We start from the raw sequence: 19,742 nt of genomic DNA, 5'->3' as shown, positions 1-19,742 counted from the left end.
CTGCTTGTATTCTCTCTCATACTTATTGCGAATTTGGTTATAATGTTATTTTGAAATTATTACATAAAATTTTACAAAATGTTATCAACAACACTAGTGCAAAACCGTTATCCAAAACTCAAACCATTACAACACTATGGACGATACGAAATCAATTTACAGAACTGCAATTAACCTGAGGGACCCTTGGAAATTACCGAACGATTCCGACCGATACCACCTCAATTATATCTATTGTTTAACTAACTATTGTTTCGTATGCTAATATCTGATCAACGTCACATATTAACATCCGTGGCTACGGTAGAATCGTCTTTCGGTTTAATTTTCGAATTTGCAACATAGGGTTGTGATTGTGACTACTTTGGTTTTATCGATTTTTTGTCGAATGATAATTTTTGGTGATTTTCGTCGCGATGGATTTTGTAGTTTTGACGATTTTTTTTGTATGTTTTTTTGCGTTTTTGTCACGACTGAGGTAAATCACGATTTATGACCACCATACGAAAAATTAAGAGCGAAAAATTAATATAAACACTTACCGTACCCGGGAAAATTTATAAATAGTTTTAAAAAGAATACAATTAATATGATTAATAAGACTAAAACAAAATATTTATGTAAATCAGTCCATTGCCCAACATTGAGATAGCCTAATAAAATGTCAACCATATAATTAGCATTATGTCATATCATGGCCGTTACAGGAGTGTGTAGGTGTGTCTGTCTCTTCGTCTATTTGTTCTATCATGCGACTCTACCAGACTATTGTTCCGTATGTTAATATCAGATCACTAATCGTTACGTTACGACATTATTCAATTCAGATCTGTATCTATTTAATGCAGAATTATCTGTAGATGCAGCAGGAAATTACAAAATACAAAGGAAGTACGTATTTAAACATCGATTTGAATGGAACAATTAAAAAACTTGTTGAAGATGACCGTAGAATTTTTATCTTTGCTTATCGCACAAAAAATGTGTCGATATTTTTTTCGATCAAATAAATATGCATCACGAATCGACTTGCTTAAAATGCTTGTAAAATAAATAAATAAATATTAGGGGACATCTTACACAGATCAAACCCCAAACTAAGCAAAGCTTGTACTATGGGTGCTAGGCGACGATATACATTCTTATATAAATTAATACATACTTGTATACATAGAAAGCACCCATGACTCAGGATCAGGAACAAATACTTGTGTTCATCACACAAATATATTATGCCGTTACCGGGATTCGATCCCAGGACCATCGGCTTTACAGGCAGGATCACTATATACCCACTTGGCTAGACCGGTCGTCAAAACCTTACTACTTGCTTGCTTGCTAGGCTTGTAGACTTAAATAATCCCTAATTGTGTAAAAATAACATGACTTTTATATTTCTTATGGAAAAATTATAGACGTGACAAGTGACATAACTTAGATCTGTTTAACTATTTGAAAAAAGAAAAATTAAGTTTCTTAAGACAAAAAACAAAAGCGATAATAATTAAACCGAAACCGACAAAAAGTAAAATTAAAACATCTATAAATATACTGTCACTATTTGACAATAACAGTGATGTGCCAAACGCGTATGTAAATTATCGATGTAATTCTCAATGCTAATCGATACGAAGATTGAATTCGCGCCCATTACGTCTGTCAAGCGTAATTAACATGGCTGACACCGTGACAGCAATCAGAGTGCCACAGATCAAGAATCATTACTAAAGTGTCACCTATTGTAGCTATTATACTGATAATGTATAGGTAAAAACATGTTTATGTACGAGTACTTGTGTACATTATACAGTACTGTTTATTTTTAAATATATAATTTCGACTCTTGTATGAAAATACGTTACTTCTAGATAGAAAACTTTTTGAACTGTAAGTACACTGACTTCTCAATAGTAAACAAAACACAATCGCATTCGGAATTGAAACCGCCAACGTCAAATTCCAAATTCAAAACGATTCCGATATTGCCCGAGTAAAATATGAACAATAGGGATTAAAAGCGGAATAAATATTCATTCAGGCAAGATGCGCGCGCAGATACTACGTTTGAATGGCTGAAGATAGTATTGTACTGGCGACTAAGAAAATAGAGAAACAATTTTCCCAAACTCACTATTAAACCACCATGTTAAACAAATTTAAGCTCTATTGATAATAAATAAAGTTTAATTTCGAACGCTCAAAGACGGCAGATAAGAGGTTTTGAGAACAAATCGATTCGAATGATGATTAAAAACGTTCCGTTTTTGAATTTACATATACCGTGCCACGAATTTGCTATCGATACGAAATGTATGGTCAGTTTTGCTAATAAATTAATAATTATTAAAATTATGTAAACAACTGATATTATTGTTTCTTTGAGTATTGCCTTGCTTTAAATCGACATTTTTATTACCGGATATACTTCATAAAACTTTACGGGCCTGATTTAGTTAAATGTGACGTTTTCAACCAAAAGGTACCACATTGTCGCTAGTCGATAAGGTTGATTTCAAATTGAAGCTATATGGAAATAGCGCCTTATTGACAACCGACAATAAGTACCCTTTTGGTTGAGAATGACACAAATTATGTTTTATCCCTTTCTTATAAATACATAAGTTAAAATGACAAATAAAGGCAAACGATTGCTAATTAAATAAATAACATGAATAAACTTGAGGTAAAATAAAATTAATTGAAATGATTGAACGGTGATTAATTCTTAGTCGCAATACTTACTTTTACTACGTGTAAATTACTAGTTGCAATACACCTCATTTTCATAAAGTTCCTTCGACTTTATAATATAGTATTAAGAACTATAATCGCGCAATTTTCTTTAGATATTAAACCTCAATTTAATTTTCCATAACAATAATAATATATTATAGTTTTACAAATTCTTTTGAATTTCTTAGTCGAATGTTTCCTCAACATTAAAAGTTTATAGGTTTCTATCAGAACCAATAGTAATAAATGGACCTCAAGCCACCCATCTCGTATTTTAAAACCCTATTTAACAGCATCCTATAAACAAACTGTTATAAAAAAGACGTATTTTAATAAACAAAATCATGTCGCATAAGCCCTTTTTAAAATAAATAAGCAGTGCTCTTATAAAACTAACAATTAGAGCCTATAAAACGACTCGATTGAAATCGCGAACATTTATTTCGTATAATCGATTCAATCGACAGGTGATTTCGAATTTAGTACGTAAGTTTAAATAACCGTTAATAGGAATTTTAAAGCTACGCAAATTTGATCGGTTCTCGAATTTATAAATCGAAATTTAAAATCGAGTTACAGAAAAACAGAGCAGATAGTGTAATAAACTATAATAAATGTAATTTTCATTGCAATATCAAGTAACAATAAAGTATTTAAAGAAAAGAATAAAGTTTTATTTGTTTCTATGAATAAGCAAATGGAATCTTTCCGCCATCTTTAAAAATACTGAGCGTATCATCTCACGGGCCCCACGGCTAGCAATGATTCATGAAATGATTGCAGAACTCGCTACGATGTAAAATAATCGATATATAATCAACACGCTAGATTGAGTCGATTCCCACCAGCCTAATAACCGTCGATGATCGTCCGATTGTGAAAAATATCATTAAAATAACATTAGCGGCATTCAAATGGCCGGTCCATGACCACAATCGATTCATTTTAATAATAATACAAATTATCGAAACGGCTTAAAGCTACTTGCGATACGCGATTTAAAATTCGAATTTGTTTAACGATCCGGCTAGACGATCGATAGATACACGCCTACCGTCCGGTGGGAGGGGCGCAAATCGAATTAGTGGGCATCGATTATCGTTCGACAAAAAACCCGATTAGCCCCGAAAATCGACAGCCGAAAAAAGCTAATGGCGGTTTTTGTTCCGAATTCAAATCTTTGAATTCGTAATTTCGACCGCAAGGCGTTCAAATCATTTGTCAGTGACAATTTTTTGGTTGCAATCGATTTTTAAATACAGGCTAAGTTTTTGCCTGGCGTCTGGTAAATTCCTCGTTTGAGGTGAAGGCGGCGTTTTTGCATTCGAAGATAATTATTGCTCACCGATTCTTCTAAAATAAGTATTTTCGAATAATTTAAAACCTGCAGGCCGACTTTCAAGGACTTGCAGCTTTTCAAGTTTCCTTTTTACTTCTTATTATGAAGACGTGACGTCGATGTGGCATGTCAGATAAAAAACCGATAAAATAAACCAAGTTATTTTGTTTTATTTGTTTTTGTTAGTTGCCTATTGCACATCTTATACAATCTACGGGAAAACTTTGTTAGCGCGATGCAGCACAATACAGCGCCATCTATCAGCCAATATTAAAAATAAAACAACAAGAATTCGTCCTTATGTCTATGCCGCGACCTGACACCGGCCTGGGAAAGCACGCGACTTTTTGCCAAAGATGGGACACATTCTTTTGTATAAAGCTAATGGGAACTTTGAAAAAGCAGTGAAGACGAAAGGGTTACCAAAGTAACTTGGCCTCTAGACCAATAACAACTATGTATATTTGGAGATCACCATTATTTTAGACTTTTTTGAGCTTTCATATCGCTAGCATTCGAGCAGCGTTTGAAATAATACCCAAGCAAGGCTATGGGAACCGATCGCATTCCGGGACTTAGAGAAATTTGTAAGCTTTCGCAAACTCTCATCTAACTTGATCACGTTATTCGAATGCCGACCTTCATGTCAATTAATTAGGTTTAAGTTGGAATAAAAGCTAGCGCCAAATTACTTGTTGTGAAAAGTTTCGAACGAATATCGGGCTGCGGTAAATCGCGATTGATTTTTAAGTTTTTGAATAGTTTGCAATTAACGTTCTGTTCTATTTTTGAATAGTACATTGTGCAACGAGGGGGGTAAGCGAGATTTTATAAACATTAAATAGTCTATAATTAATTAGACTCGAGTTTACAATATTCTTACCCCCAGAGTTACACAGACAGACAGACAGACAAACGGACGGACAGCGGAGTCTTAGTAACAGGGTCCCGTTTTTACCCTTTGGGTACGGAATCCTAAAAACATTTCGGGATGATAGATGCAAAGCATAAATCGCAATGCATGTTAATTATAAGATGTAATGTTTTGAAAAGATGTGTCCCGCCGAGTTTATTGCCGGTCCTATATTGGGATACCCTGACGTCTAGTCACAAAGTTTGTGACTCCCCCTCCTCCCCCTTGTCACAACATGTCACCTTTTCTTGACCCCCTCCCTCTAAACGTGTGATGTAATTAATGGATGACGTGCTAAAAACACATTTCCTCAAAAATAAATCAATACTCCTTCCAGAACAGTCGTGAGCAACTAATGTTCTACAAGGTTCGACATTAAAGTTCAAATATAATTCTTAATACAAAACGTCGTAAGCGCCGAAAAACTTTTGGCGGTTACGATATTTTAAAAATAGAACGACTTGAAGCGTGTCGTTACGGCTTAACTCAATCGACGCTTAACGATAATCGACGAAACAATCGATTAAAGCCTTTACGAGTTGTGGTTTTTTGAGTCGATATGTTAAATCGATTTTTAAGTTCTTTCATAATTATATTAATGTTAATGCTTTATGGTGTGTTGACCCTCATTAGGCGGTAGTTTTTGTATGTATTAATTTTATGTATTTAGTATATGCGTTTTACTATGAGAAACATAGATAAAGCACGCAAAACTGGCAGCTTATAAAAAAGGTTTGCATTCGAAATTTAAACTTCTCTTTCACACACACATACACATAAATGATCACACTAGCTTCAATGTGGAAATTTTCAATATCCTATGCAGTTCATGAAAGAAAATGAGCGCCCTCGTGTTAATGAGTATAGCAATCTCAGTTCTTTAGTGAAACTAATAATGTTTTATTAGAACTTGAGCTAATTCGCTGAGCTTTTCTGACTTTGTAAAGGCATGTGTAAATGTTTAATTTTAGTCTATTCATTCCTATAAATAGGACGGTCCTTTTAATCAATCGTCCTTTATGTATAAGGACCGTCCTAATGTATGTAAGTACACATAGTCTGGCAAAGTAATTTTTCAGTAGAAAATGGTACCAAATTATCGTAAATTATTTGACGGTTAGTCATACCACAGTTTTATTAATTGAAGTGGAAAATTCCCATGTATTAATAGTTTTAAAGAAGCCCATCGCTGTCCTTGTATATAACATATATATATTCATATCATCTTGTATATAAAATAGACAGTATAGAGAATTTAAAAACAATTATAGTTTTTTTATCGAGACCTAGATATTTATTCAATAAATGTCAGTATAACAAAAAAAAACAATTCAATAACAACTTAAGACTAAACTTAAGCCTAGTCAAAAAGTCCCCCCCGAGTTGTCCCTGGCGCAAAGGTGCCCATCACACTAGCCACGTTACCACGTTGAATTGCGATGGACAACCATTGCACCTTTGCATTATAGTTTTCAATAATAATTCTGTAATTTAATCTATACCTCCGACGTAACGTAATAATACGAGTAGAACTCGATGTTTTTTCCAGTCACGCAATCTATCGATACTAAGCTTAATGATGATCGATGACTGCACTATCGAATAGTATTACTTTTTAGCGTTCCTTACCCAAAGGTTAAAAACGGGAACCTATTACTAAGACTCCACTGTCCGTCTGTCTGTCTGTCCGTCTGTCCACCAGGCTGTATCTCATGAACCGTGATAACTACAGTTTGAAATTTTCACAGATGTATTTCTGTTACCGCTAAAACAACAAAAACTAAAAACTAAATAAAATGTGATTTTTTTGCCGTTTTTTGCATAATGTTACGGAACCCTTCGTGCGCGAGTCCGACTCGCACTGGTTTTTTTTTTAAATTAAATGTTCTAAAAGGTCACATATTTATACATTATCTATAAAATTTCAACGCACGCGATAATTAGCAATTTTAATATAAATATAAAAAGGTTAATATAAAGGCACTAACCGTTTGATATATACAATAAAATAAATAAATCGAACGAAATCAATCAACCGACGACAATTATATTTTATTTATTACCTATTATAATTATAGTAGACAAAATAGTATATATATTCATTATACGCGATATATTCCGTATACATAAGATTTATTTTATGAGTAGTTACTCAGTAACCGAAGACAATATCATAAAATTTCACTTTAAGTGTTAAACTAACATTATGAAAACTATAACTGCCAAATGCTGGCAGTGAATATACAAACACATTTAATATAATAAGGTATTTGACTACTGGTCAAATCAGTATTTTTTTCGAACTGATAATACGATTTTGCTACTATGGAATTTATATGAAACACTAGCATGTGACGTCACAATCAAATTACCTACTCTTTATAGTTTTATGCGGGTTTCAAAATAGAAATTGTGTCTAAAAATAACTGCTGTCTACGTTTCATAATTAAGTTAAAATTCCAAGTTCCGAATTCAAATTTCGAATAATCAGATAAAGACGCTGCAATTTCTCAAATTCGAAATTGGAATGCTTGCGCGTCGCGCGCCCAGGAGTTACCAATTAATCGATTGACGTATATTAATAATCGATGCGTGACGATTAATCGATTGATACCGATGCATCGGTAATGGTGACTGAGATTTACGATAATTTTACGTTAATGTTAGTTTAGAATTGATGGTAGGTGTAAAGTTTAAAATAACTTTCTTGAATTTATGTCGAACGCGTTGGACGCCGTTTGGTCTTTTTGATTTTGGATATGAAGCCGAAAGTCTTTTTAATGAGTTAATTAAGGAGTATTTCAACTATAAAACCGTGATTTTTTTTATTTAAAGCATGTTCCGCAAAAAGAGAATAATACACTTTTACAGATTTCTAAAAGTGTTAACATTGCACATGTGACACCTTTCCAGTTAAAAGCTCATAGACTACAGTACCGCTTACAATCAGGCCGTATGCTTGTATGCCAACGGCAATACAAAAAATCAAGATAAAAAAATCAGGATTAGGTTTTATAGGTCGTTGAAATTCACCTGTTGAACTGAATTGACCCATAGGCCCCTATTCCCAAAGCACTCGACATACACATTAGTACGAGCAGTGGCGATGCGTATCTCGTAACAATGGCTCCCGCTCCCACCGTGCGACGCGTTGAAAGCGATCAGTGTTGCTACTTGTTGGAATGACAGTTGCATTTTTTAATTTTAAAACTGTATTTAAAGCCTATAGAAGAAGAATGTTTATAAAAATATTGCAATTAATTGATTAAAACCCTTTATTTTAATTAGTCACCAAATATTGTTATTAAATTTACATTATATAATATAAGTATGTGTATCCTATACCTATCAAAAATTAAAAAAATGCAAATTGGTTTTCGAAATCGGTTCAAATATGGGGCTTGCGTGGAAAAGAAATCCAGATAGTTTTCTATTTATGACAAATGTCTTCGTGAACATACATTTATATTTGTTAACACATAAAATATATATTTTAAAAATTAAACACACCATTTTAATTCAATTGTTATTCGTATTGAAGAAAACATTGAAAAATCTTCGCAGTGCACAAATTATAAAAAGAAAAACAATAATCTTTTATGTAAAAGTTTTTACGTAAATTTGAGATGACCGTGACACGTGTATGATATTAGGAGTACGTCCATCATAATAATAGACTTGCGAAATTTCATGTAATACAGTATTTGACGGCTACATAAAAACTGTCTAGGTTATAAATAAACGCATTCTTTTAAAAATAACTCGCTATTTACGAATACAATAATTTTCTTTTATACTGGCGCTTATGAAGTTTTATTTGAAATTGGGGTAAATAAACGAACTATGACGTCACTCATCAAATTTCGTTTACTACTCATCAGACATTCTAGTGTTTTACACTCTTTTAAACGCAAAATTTTAGAGTGATATTAACTTTTATTAGTCAGAACAATCATGGCTAGCCCAAAAATATGTTGAAAAAAATTAAGGAATATTTTTCTTACAAGTTCTTTTCCAGTCTTCCCGATCCTGTGCAGTCTTTGGCCATTCCTTTAAAAATGAGTCTAAGTGGGGGGAGGCCTTTGCCCAGCAGTCAGACATTATAAGCTCCTAATAATAATAAGTTCTTTTACAAAATGTCACTCAAAATTTAAATTAAGCAATACGTAACGTCTTTAAAATAGAATACTTTATCTTTGATACACTAACGCAATTTTTTTAATTATCAACAAAATACCGCAGTAAAAACAGGCAATGTATTTATGGGCCATTCTGTATAACGATAACTAGTAATTTCTTCAAACACAAAACACGATTTCAATCAAAAATAATTCGCAGTCACGATTTTGCCAACCCTATGCATCGATAGAGATCAGTCAAACATGTTGAATGACATTTTCCTTGTAGAATTGCCACCGACATTCACCAACATAACTTTGCCGTTATCTATCTATCCTTGCACCTTTGTTACGATGGAATAAGTTCGAAATTGGAATGACTTTTAGTTTGTGTTCAGTATTTTAAAGTTTGTTATTTGTAGTACAATGTTTAGATCGCTCTCACAGTTCGGAAACATGCATGTTCTTTAAGAATTATTCTAAACAACATTTGAACAGCAAAGTCTAGGTCTCATAGAAACCAATATGCAAGTTTTGTCTCCTAAAACCACCCTGACAATTGACACCTGACACTGAAAATTTTCTGTGCATATCCGATAAGTAAATTAAGTAAGAACAGTACGTAGTGTCAATTATTTATCTGTTGGACCTGCAATGTACGGCGAATCACTGTCGTGGCAATTGTCACAGTTGTGAAACAGGGGCCAGGGGAAAATCTAAATTTCATTATCTGCCTTTATTACTCTTGCGTATTCGAAAGATACAGAGGCAGATAACGACATTCCGATTTACGTTTTTCGCGGTAGACTTTTTTTTTGCCAGAAGTGGAGATAATCCTCATTGGGTACTGCCTTCTGGTCACGCTAGTTATAGATCGAATCATATCAACTGAGCTAGTGCACTTACCTGTACTAACAAACGCATTGTATTATTACAATACTATTATCTGCTTTTGTTCTCGTAGCCGCCAACTAGTTACAAAATAAGTTGGAAGTGCATTTCATGCATATTTAATTTTTAACCTTATTCCTTGTTGAATGGGGTTAAAATGGTCTAAAAACATGTTGTAACAAATGGTTTTCTACAGAGTGCATTAGTTTTGGGTGTCGACTGTTGTAAAATGCAAATAAAGTTATGTTAGCCATTATTTAGTTAGTGTATTTTGTAGCGTATTGTTGAAAAATAGAGTCGTTAATCTATACTAACATTTCAAGGCGGTTATAATCTGCTTTTACTACGAGGTAGTTATCCTAATTTGTGGTTTACCACTCAATGGCATTGTATTCTTGAGACTCTTTGAGTAAACAGGTAAGTGCATTAGCTCAATTGATATGATTCCATCTATACAGATCACGTTTTAGTGGTGAGTCGAAGTCGACTCGAAGTCGATTACGAGTTGGAATACGTCTGAACTTTGTCGACGTTTTGAGAATACACCCCACGCGACTTTTGCAACAGTATACGTCATGATTCGAATTCGTGACGCAGATATTAACGGTGCAATTATGTATGCATTGTCTGGGAAATGTCTAGGAAATTACGAGTTATCTTAGTATTAAACAATGGTATTTCAGTAGGTCAGCGGTGAAACCTAATGTGAACTGTCAAGTTATCAATTTTCAGAAGTAAGCATGTCATCATATGTGCCATTTTCAACCAAAAGGGTACTTATTGTCGCTTGTCAGTAAGGCGCTATTTTCATATAGCTTCAATCAGAAATCAACCTTATCGACAAGCGACAATGTGGTACCTTTTGCTTGAAAACGTCACATGTGTGCTCGTGGGCATTTAGTCAAATATTTTTTTAGAATAATTTTTTTGAATGTGCTAACGCAAAATTTTAGTTTCTACACCGTGTTTTTTTTGATTTCCGTTAAATTCGACACGTTGCTTGGTACATTAATAGAAGCTACCTGGTATATTGCTTTTTGTTAAATTCGAAAAAAACTATTTTATTCCATTTTCATACAAAATAAATGAATATTGCATCGTAAAAGGTCCTTTAGAGTTACGTAAAAGTTAGTGTGACACATAATGAAAGAAAAGTAGGTAATGTCGGAACTGTCAAACTAACTCACCTCAGTAACCTTCTTGTAGTGAATAGCTATCAATGGAAAACTCTTTACTGACGAAACTTAAAAAATAAATAAAATTTGGAGGCAATGAAGAATTGTTTACACAGCAGGTTTAGCAATTAAATTTATTTATTGAATATCTCAAAAACCGTAAGAGTTAAAACACTAGTTTCTTAGAGAAATTAACTTTATTTAACCTGAAGAATCTCCCCTTAAAATTAACGGGAAAAAAAACACGGTGTATATTGATTTTAGACACATTTAATTAATCAAGGGCAAATGCCAAAATGCAAATTTTGACGACCGGTCTGGCGTAGTGGGTGACCCTGCCTATGAAGCCGATGGTCCTGGGTTCGAATCCCGGTAAGGGTCATTTATTTGTGTGATGAGCACAGATATTTATTCCTGAATCATGGATGGTTTCTATGTATTTAAGTATTTGTATATATCGTTGTCTGAGTACCCACAACACAAGCCTTCTACCGTGAGACTTAGTCAATCTGTGTAAGAATGTCCCAATAATATTTATTTATTATTTATTTAAATGCCATAAAAAATACACAGGGAAACTAGGCGTACATATTTTTTGAAATAATCAAACGTTTCAGTATCAGTTCTTTATTTGCTTTCTTAAGATACAAGTGACTACTTAAGTTTGGTTAGCACGGTTCAGAAAGAACACAGTCGATTATTTTTCCATGGTATATAATTTAGAATGACTCATGCTAGAAGGATTCGGGTCCGGGCCAAAAAAAAAAAAAAAAAAAAAAAAAAAAAAAAAAAAAAAAAAAAAAAAAAAAAAAAAAAAAAAAAAAAAAAAAAAAAATTCGTTTATTTTCAGCCAACTCATAGGTCCATAGCATTGTTAGTAAGTTCTTAACTAAAAATTAAAACTAAAATTAAAAAAAAAAAAAAAAATGTCCGGCACATCGTTATCTATGATGGGTGATCGGTGATGCTTTCATCAAGGGCCTGACACTCTTTGATAGAGAAAGATAGTCTTATTGCGATTCCTATAAGAGGAAAGAGAAAATAGTGCCATGCTTTGTCCTTATCACCGACCGCGTGGCATCATAGGTATTATATCGGTAATACCGAAATTTATAAGAGTGAAAGAGAAAAAATCCTATGCTGCTGGCACGCTGGCTGGTCACTCGTTGGCACGTCTATAACTACTTGTATATACTATGTCTATGTGCTTTCATAGACGAAGTATCGGACACCTCGGCATAGGGCGGACACGCTATACATCAAAAATCACTTACGTTTCTATGTGTGAACGGCACGTCTGTACACGCGTCATGCGTCATAGTGTAAGTTGCTTAAAAATAGTACTGAGCGGCCGGCAAACGGCCGTCAATCTGCTGTCGCGGGGCGAGGTAATTCAAGTCGGGGCGGGGCGGTGCGTGGCCGTTCTGTATGATAATACTATTACTTATTCTGTGACCTCGATCCGGACCCGGAACGTTGTGAGTTGTCCTTTATGCTACTCGATCGAAAAACAGTGAGCAGATCCCTCCTTAAGCTACAGGATTGAATAAATTGTAATACAATAATTTCCTTTGATGAAGTAATCTTGATGAGTTAATACTTAATGCCCGCTCGAGGTGACACGTCGGGATTTGTACCGGCGACCCGCCGTCGGTCGGTGATTTGATAAACTATTACTTAATTGTGGCTATTTATAGGTTTAGTTATCGATTAATCCAAGTTTTACTTATAGATTTTAGTAGTAGAACAGAATTCGTAAGTTACGGCATTTGCTTACCATCTGGCGTAGGTTTTCTTTCGCTGCATGGAAGTGGTTTAAAAAAAAATGTTTTGAAATCAGCTACATTCTTTTCGGTTTTCATTTTAATTATTTCCTAGTAGAATTTATTAGTCTAAATAATGTTCATGTGCTTGTATTTACAGCGAATTTTCTGAAAATAATTAAACACCTCACGCTACAGGTTTTTTTATGATATTTTATTTGAAGCTCCTTTTCCACAAAAAAGTGAGTCAATATGCTTCGGATTACTTTTTGATAGTTTTAACTACCCACATCATCTTAATTTATATGGCACATTGCGATTGCCCCATAGTCTCAGTCGGTCATTTTGAAGATAAAAGAAATTGTCTATGGTCGAAGCCGCCATTTTCCAATTTCTCAACCGAAATCATTAACTGACAAACATCGTAAAGCGAATGGAATGGGCGCATTCTTCTATATTTAAAACTTCGATATTATTATAATCGCTCTCAAAATGCAAGCGAGTCGAAGTCTAATATAAACTAACTTCCTCAAGCTCTACGATTACATATAATTATAATGTGTCACGAGGTCTTGTTTACGCTGGTTTTGCTTAAGCGTTAGAATCGCTAACGCTCGGTAGGCAATCAGAATACACACAACAGGCGACATATTTTTAAAAGTTCGAACGCTGACACTTAAACTAATCGCTGTTTTCGATTCTAGTTGTGTTCTGAAGACGTTCTAAATTTGAAATGTTTTCGATTTTCGAACGGCTGCCGTTGCGCGTCAATGCTGATGAAATCGGCTTATTAAACGGTTTTTTTTTAATGGAATGTCGATTTGTAAACAATATGTGGGAGTGGAGATTAGGTAATAGTCAAAATATAATGACATTAATTCTATTAATAACAGTGAGATTCGTGCAAATTGCGTGACGGACAAATTAAAAGCAAAAAATTTAACTTTAGTTGTCTCTATTTTTTTTTGCATAGTAAGTTCATATTTTTTCCATATCGAGTTCGATATCTCGCTTTAAGTTCCTAAATGATACAGTCTCATCCCTCCATTACTAACGTCGAAAGATATTTTTTTTAAAGTGTCGCATATAAACCCATACTGTTTTATGCTACCTTTTAAACTGTATATTTTTAGCAGTAGACTGTAAACAGGTAAACACTTAAATTCGTCCTAATTCTTATAAAAATCTGTGTCAAAAGTCGTTGAGAAATCTGATGACAGGAAAACAGAAGTAAACAGAACAGAATGCAACAACAACGACCCGTTGCAATAAATAGCCACCGTTGTGTCTATCAACGAGTGAAATAAAATCGTATCAAAACATTCGAATCCCAAATTTGAAAATAGAACAATTGGAATGTGTTCGAATCGGATCATGTTCGAAATTTAAAGATATTTTTTATCACGTCTATTTAATTCGGAATTGGAATTAAACTCTGGCACGCCCACTTTGTCAGAAGAAAAGGCGGTAATTATTTAGGCGAGTTATTGACTTTCATAAGCGCATTGTAATATGCCTACTTTAAAACTAAAATAGAGTTAGACCAAGATAAGTGCAAAGATTTTGATAACACACGCAGTGCAAGTGTTATTAAGCGTCATAATTTCATAGAAATTTGACGTTTAAAATAACGCACTGCGTATGCTATCAAAATCGTTGCAGACTTATCTTGGTTTAACTCTTTCTTTATTTTTATTGTACGTGATATTTTCGACCAGTGATAGATAGGGGTTCTATAAGAACTGGAGGCTTTGGTCATTTTTTCCTTCGTATATGATATTTATTTCAGTTTATAGTTTAAATAGTAGTGTGTCTACTTGAAAAACCACAAATTAAAATATTTTCATAGAAAATAATTTAATTTGTTCTTAGAGTTCTATAAGAAGTACTTTTTCTTTACATCTAAAATCTAAACTTAATTTATTAGTTGCTATTTAGATAAAGGTAAACATCGTGAGAAAACCTGCATACATTTGAGAAGAAAATTAAAGGAATTAAATATTGAGGAGACCTGTGCCCAGCAGTGGGAGGTATATATATATATATGTATTCATTATGTGATGATGCATAACTTAGATAAATAAAATAAATCTATGAAAACGGATTATATCGCGTATATTGAATTTATAATACATCCCGACATTCCCGACGTTTCGAACCCTTTACAGCGTTCGTGGTCAACGGGTAACTGAGGAAAAACTACAATGTGCAAATGTACCCACATACAAAAATAATGAAACATAATAAACTATAAACTTTAAGGCTGGTTATACATGCAAAAACCGGTTCATAAAGCTCGTTATACATTACAACTATTTTCAAGTAAAGATATATATACGCGATACGCGATAAAGCAGTTTTATTTCATTAATAACTATCGCGGTAACCGACGGCAATATTATTTCCATAAATAAGTTATGTCCATACATGTACATATGAGGGACACATATAAACAAAAAAAAATTGCGAGCACTGCCGCTGGTAAAAGTACTCGAAAAACCTAAAAAATAAATCACAAAAATTTCACCGAATCATAAAACAATCGGTATTTCAAAATCGGTTTCCTAACGAAATATTTTTTTTTACCGTTCCACAAGTCACAAATTTAATTTGAGAACGAAAATACGTTGTTCCATTGACACTCACCCACTTGGCACTCGTTGGGCGTTGGGCGGAAACCGTAGTAAACGAATGTTGAAAACTGGGGAAATTGCCTTAACAATACCTCATTTTTTCTAAGATATTTTTCTCTCTCTCGCTCTCGCTCATCCACAAACACACACACATCATAGCTGCTTTCTGAAGCAGCCCGGTGAACCTTTGTAACCCCTGGATTCTGGTCCAAGGTCTGATTTCTGTTTTCCTTCACTTCGCACTCCATCCTCCGTCTTCGGCACCCTGTTTTGTGCACATTGCAACATCTACCAGTTCAATTCACCTCCAGGTCTGATTATAATGTGTATTCTTAGGATATTCTAGAATCAACACTGGCCAAACACTCACTATTTCAATTATAAGAAAGAGCCATAATTATGTTAGTGAGTTGGAAAATCAGGATGTAAGTACAATGAAATCAAAGCCATAATTATGTACCTACATCAATAATCGTTATTGATGTAGGTACATAATTATTGCTGATGACCTATCGCATTAAAATACTTTAAAGTATGAAAAAAAAACGAAAACATAAATATAATTCTCAACGTTATTTTATTCTATTCTACCTGTACCTTTTCTAGAAACACTGGCAGTTGATACAACAATAGTAGGTACATTCAATGTATTGTAAAGAGTATCTCACATTCACACATTAAACGTCGTTCTAATCAATTTCATTCGATTTTCAAAGTTCACAGTCCTTCAATCACCCTTTTCTAGAAACACAAACGCATAAATTAAAAACAATATCACACACTGAAACCGTTCCAATTTTAAAATCTCAGCGATCCCCTCGTTCGATGTTCGATTTCGTTCGAAGTTCGAAAATAACCGCGACAGCTGAGCGACATCGCACCGTCTTTTATTACCTCCTTCGTGTTTATGACCACTTTATGAGTTTTTATAGATTTTTTTCTCGTTCCTAACGAATGTCACTCGTTCTGATCGCTTTCCTATTTATACGCATCCGCGCATTTCGTGTGATTTAACGGCGGTTTGTTGCGATATATCGTATTCTACATTCCGATATGAGATTTTCAGCTTTATTGGTCGTGTCTCATTTTTATTGCTTCGATATTTCCTGTGGATTTTTCCGCGGGATCTGTATAAATTTGTTAATTAGAAAATTCATATTAACTTCGTGGAATAGTTGACGAGTATAATTTTCATTGACATTGTCTCTATTTATTCAATTAAGTTTTTTATGTCTCTTTTGCTAGCTTAACATTATGAGTATGACCAAACTCTTTGTAAAAAAAATATAAATTGATTCTAAATATATTTTATTGATTTTCATGCATCTGTTTAAAATATTGCTGACAACTCACTGGTATATTTCTTTTTACGAGCTACTAAGCTTTAAAGATAGTTTAAGTCAATACATATATCACTAAAAACGGTAATTATAGTACGGCACTAAAATACACGATTTATGATTTTTCGCAGAAGGAAGAAGGAACGGCTTAGGTAGTCTTGACAAACGTTCATTTCATAATTAATATAAATTATAACCTAAGGCCATATTTAGATTCAGAAGTGCAGATTCAATATTAATATATCTAGTCCTAATTCTAAAGGAATTAAAGAAAAATGTATATGAATTATATTGCGTATCAGTTTCCCGTTGACCACGAACGATGTAAAGGATTCAAAACGTCGGGATGTATTTTAAATTGATTATACTCGACTCGATATAATCCATTTACACACAACATATCTACAACCTATCACATACCTACCTTACACAACATATCTTTATCTTTAAATAGTTTTTTTTTTCATGAGTAACTATCGCGGTAATAGAAAACAATATTCTATAGATGTAGGTTTTCAAAAGAAGGGCGCCTTTCAACCTTATAAATCAACGAACATATGATCCCATTTTGATACCATATAGGGAATGCAAAACCGTTTTTTATTTTTATGAAAATTCGGTAAATATTCGGTTATTAACCGATTTTTCCATACAGTTAAAATTCAGTTTTGCATTCCCTAACTCCATAAGTTAAAAATGTACGCTTGTGAAGACGAAACCGGATTTTAAAAAATATGATATTGCTTTGATCTATAAATTGTATATACAGATGTCAATCACAATGAAAAAATCAACGATGATCAACTCTGGCCAACGTATACAATATATAGATTGTATTTATAATAATGTGGTACGCCCCACAATAAAAAAAGAAAATATATAACCATATTGCTTTGATATTAAACTCAATGCATGAATAACACTATTTTTATAAATCTGATTACGCTAAGTATCGGATTTACGCATATACGCATCTTGAAATATTTTTCCGTCGTAGTCAACAATGCGGGCGACATAAACTAAATGTACCATTAATTTTACTTTATGGCATTTCAATTATTTTATATATCGTAAATGTTCAATTGAATGAAGGTTACTTCATTAAAGGTACTTATTTTTGTGATGAAAGTGGAACTGCCCGTTGGTTTCTCAAAACATCGACATATCAGATTTCTAAGTAAAAAATATTTAAAATATGTAATTTGTTCCCTATTTGTAAAACGAAGTAAAGTTAGTAAAGTTCCTTGTTGAACAAAAAATATTATTTGAATTTAATTGTAAAAATGGTACATCGCAAAGAATATCATCATATATCATATCATCAACAATATTTGGGCTATAACCTCGATTTTTTTTTTCTAAACGGCTCTTATAGTTTCAAATTCCCTTTAAAAATCTGTTTAAAATTGTATTTTAATAACATATCGAGTTTTTAGTTTAATAATGAAACTTTAAACATATCGATTTACCTAACAAGTAATAAAAATACATTAAGAGCGCCCGGTTACCCGTAGGAAATACATAAAAATATTACCGAAACTGACCACAATCCTTACGAACCGATGACATTCATAAAAAGGTTTTATTCCTCAATAAATAACAATAAAAACTACATAAAATAGTTCCACCGATCAATAGTGGTATCAACCTTTTTACAACCGTTTTACGATTGCTTAATGGGATACCGAAAAGCTTAATTTAACTTCATTAAGTGCCCAAAAAACAATTAAATTATATTTTATCGGTTTTCGTTTAAAAACACCCGTGAGATAACCTTAATACTAAATCAAGATCACTACAATAATCAGTTTTTACTTTTATTTTTACATTAAATCTCGGCCTTTTATTTTCATTTGAACAATAATCGCAAATTTAACAGAACGGCTAAAAATGGCGATGCTGTCAAAATAAATCTATGTAAATCGTATGCAAAAATGTTTAGTTCCACTTTTTGCCGCACGTACAAATAAGTTTGTTCTTCATTCAAATCGATCCTTTCACACTTCGAACAAATGCGAGGGACGGTTGATTTCCGTTCTTAATTCAAAAGTTTTCTTTTTCGTTTTTTCAAAGTTTGAATAGTGAGCGCGTAATGTGAAACCGAATCGTCGATAGATTTATTCGATAAGTGATCGTTTGGAATCGATATCGCTCATTTATTGATTTATTCAATCGACTAATTTTGGATTTTTATAACCTAATTTTGAAACGACACTTAACGATATCGAATTTGTATATCATAAATATTTAATATGTATATAAATGTGTGACAATCAGTAGTTTATACTACCAAAATAAATCATTATAGAAATAAACTGAATCCATTTGTTTCGAATAGCAAAATAATGTGGAGTAAGTTGGGGAAAGATGGTAAATAAAAATGGTCCCTAAATTCCTGACATGAAAGCATCAATAGCTAAACAACCTCTTGTTACCCTTTTTCTAAATCAAAATGACAATCGGCATCGAGGCTAAAAAAACTAAAAGTTCGACAACACGGAGACAACTTTTTAAATTTCGAATTCAGAACAAAACATCGAACGAACTCGGCGTAGAAATTAATTATTAATTTCAATACGTAACTTTGTAAACCGCGTATCATGAGTATTTGCAGTTAAACATTTAACGTTGTTATATTGGTGTAAGGTTGAATATTGGTTGGAGGTTAAGTGAGATAGGAGTTTTCATAGGTTGCTTGTCGGCTTGTTTCCATCGCCTCCCTTCAAACGCGCGCTTTTTTGTTTCCAGTCCGATGATGGCAAAGGCAATTTGTATCAATTGCACATTTTTCTCATTTATAATTTTACCGTCTGCTGCGAACGGGTGCATGGCGTGTT

The 19,742-nt window shown here is 33.3% G+C and overlaps 1 protein-coding gene across 4 annotated transcripts in view; it reads left to right on the top strand.

The window, feature by feature from the left end:
• LOC134750021 (homeobox protein cut) overlaps positions 1-19,742 on the top strand; it is a 209,142-nt gene that overhangs the window by 24,841 nt on the left and 164,559 nt on the right. The window lies entirely within an intron of this gene.

This window comes from Cydia strobilella, chromosome 19 (assembly GCF_947568885.1).
Source record: "Cydia strobilella chromosome 19, ilCydStro3.1, whole genome shotgun sequence".
Taxonomy (NCBI): Eukaryota; Metazoa; Arthropoda; class Insecta; order Lepidoptera; family Tortricidae; genus Cydia; species Cydia strobilella.
The sequence above is the reverse complement of the archived record's forward strand: the minus strand, read 5'-3'. Positions and strand labels throughout refer to the sequence as shown.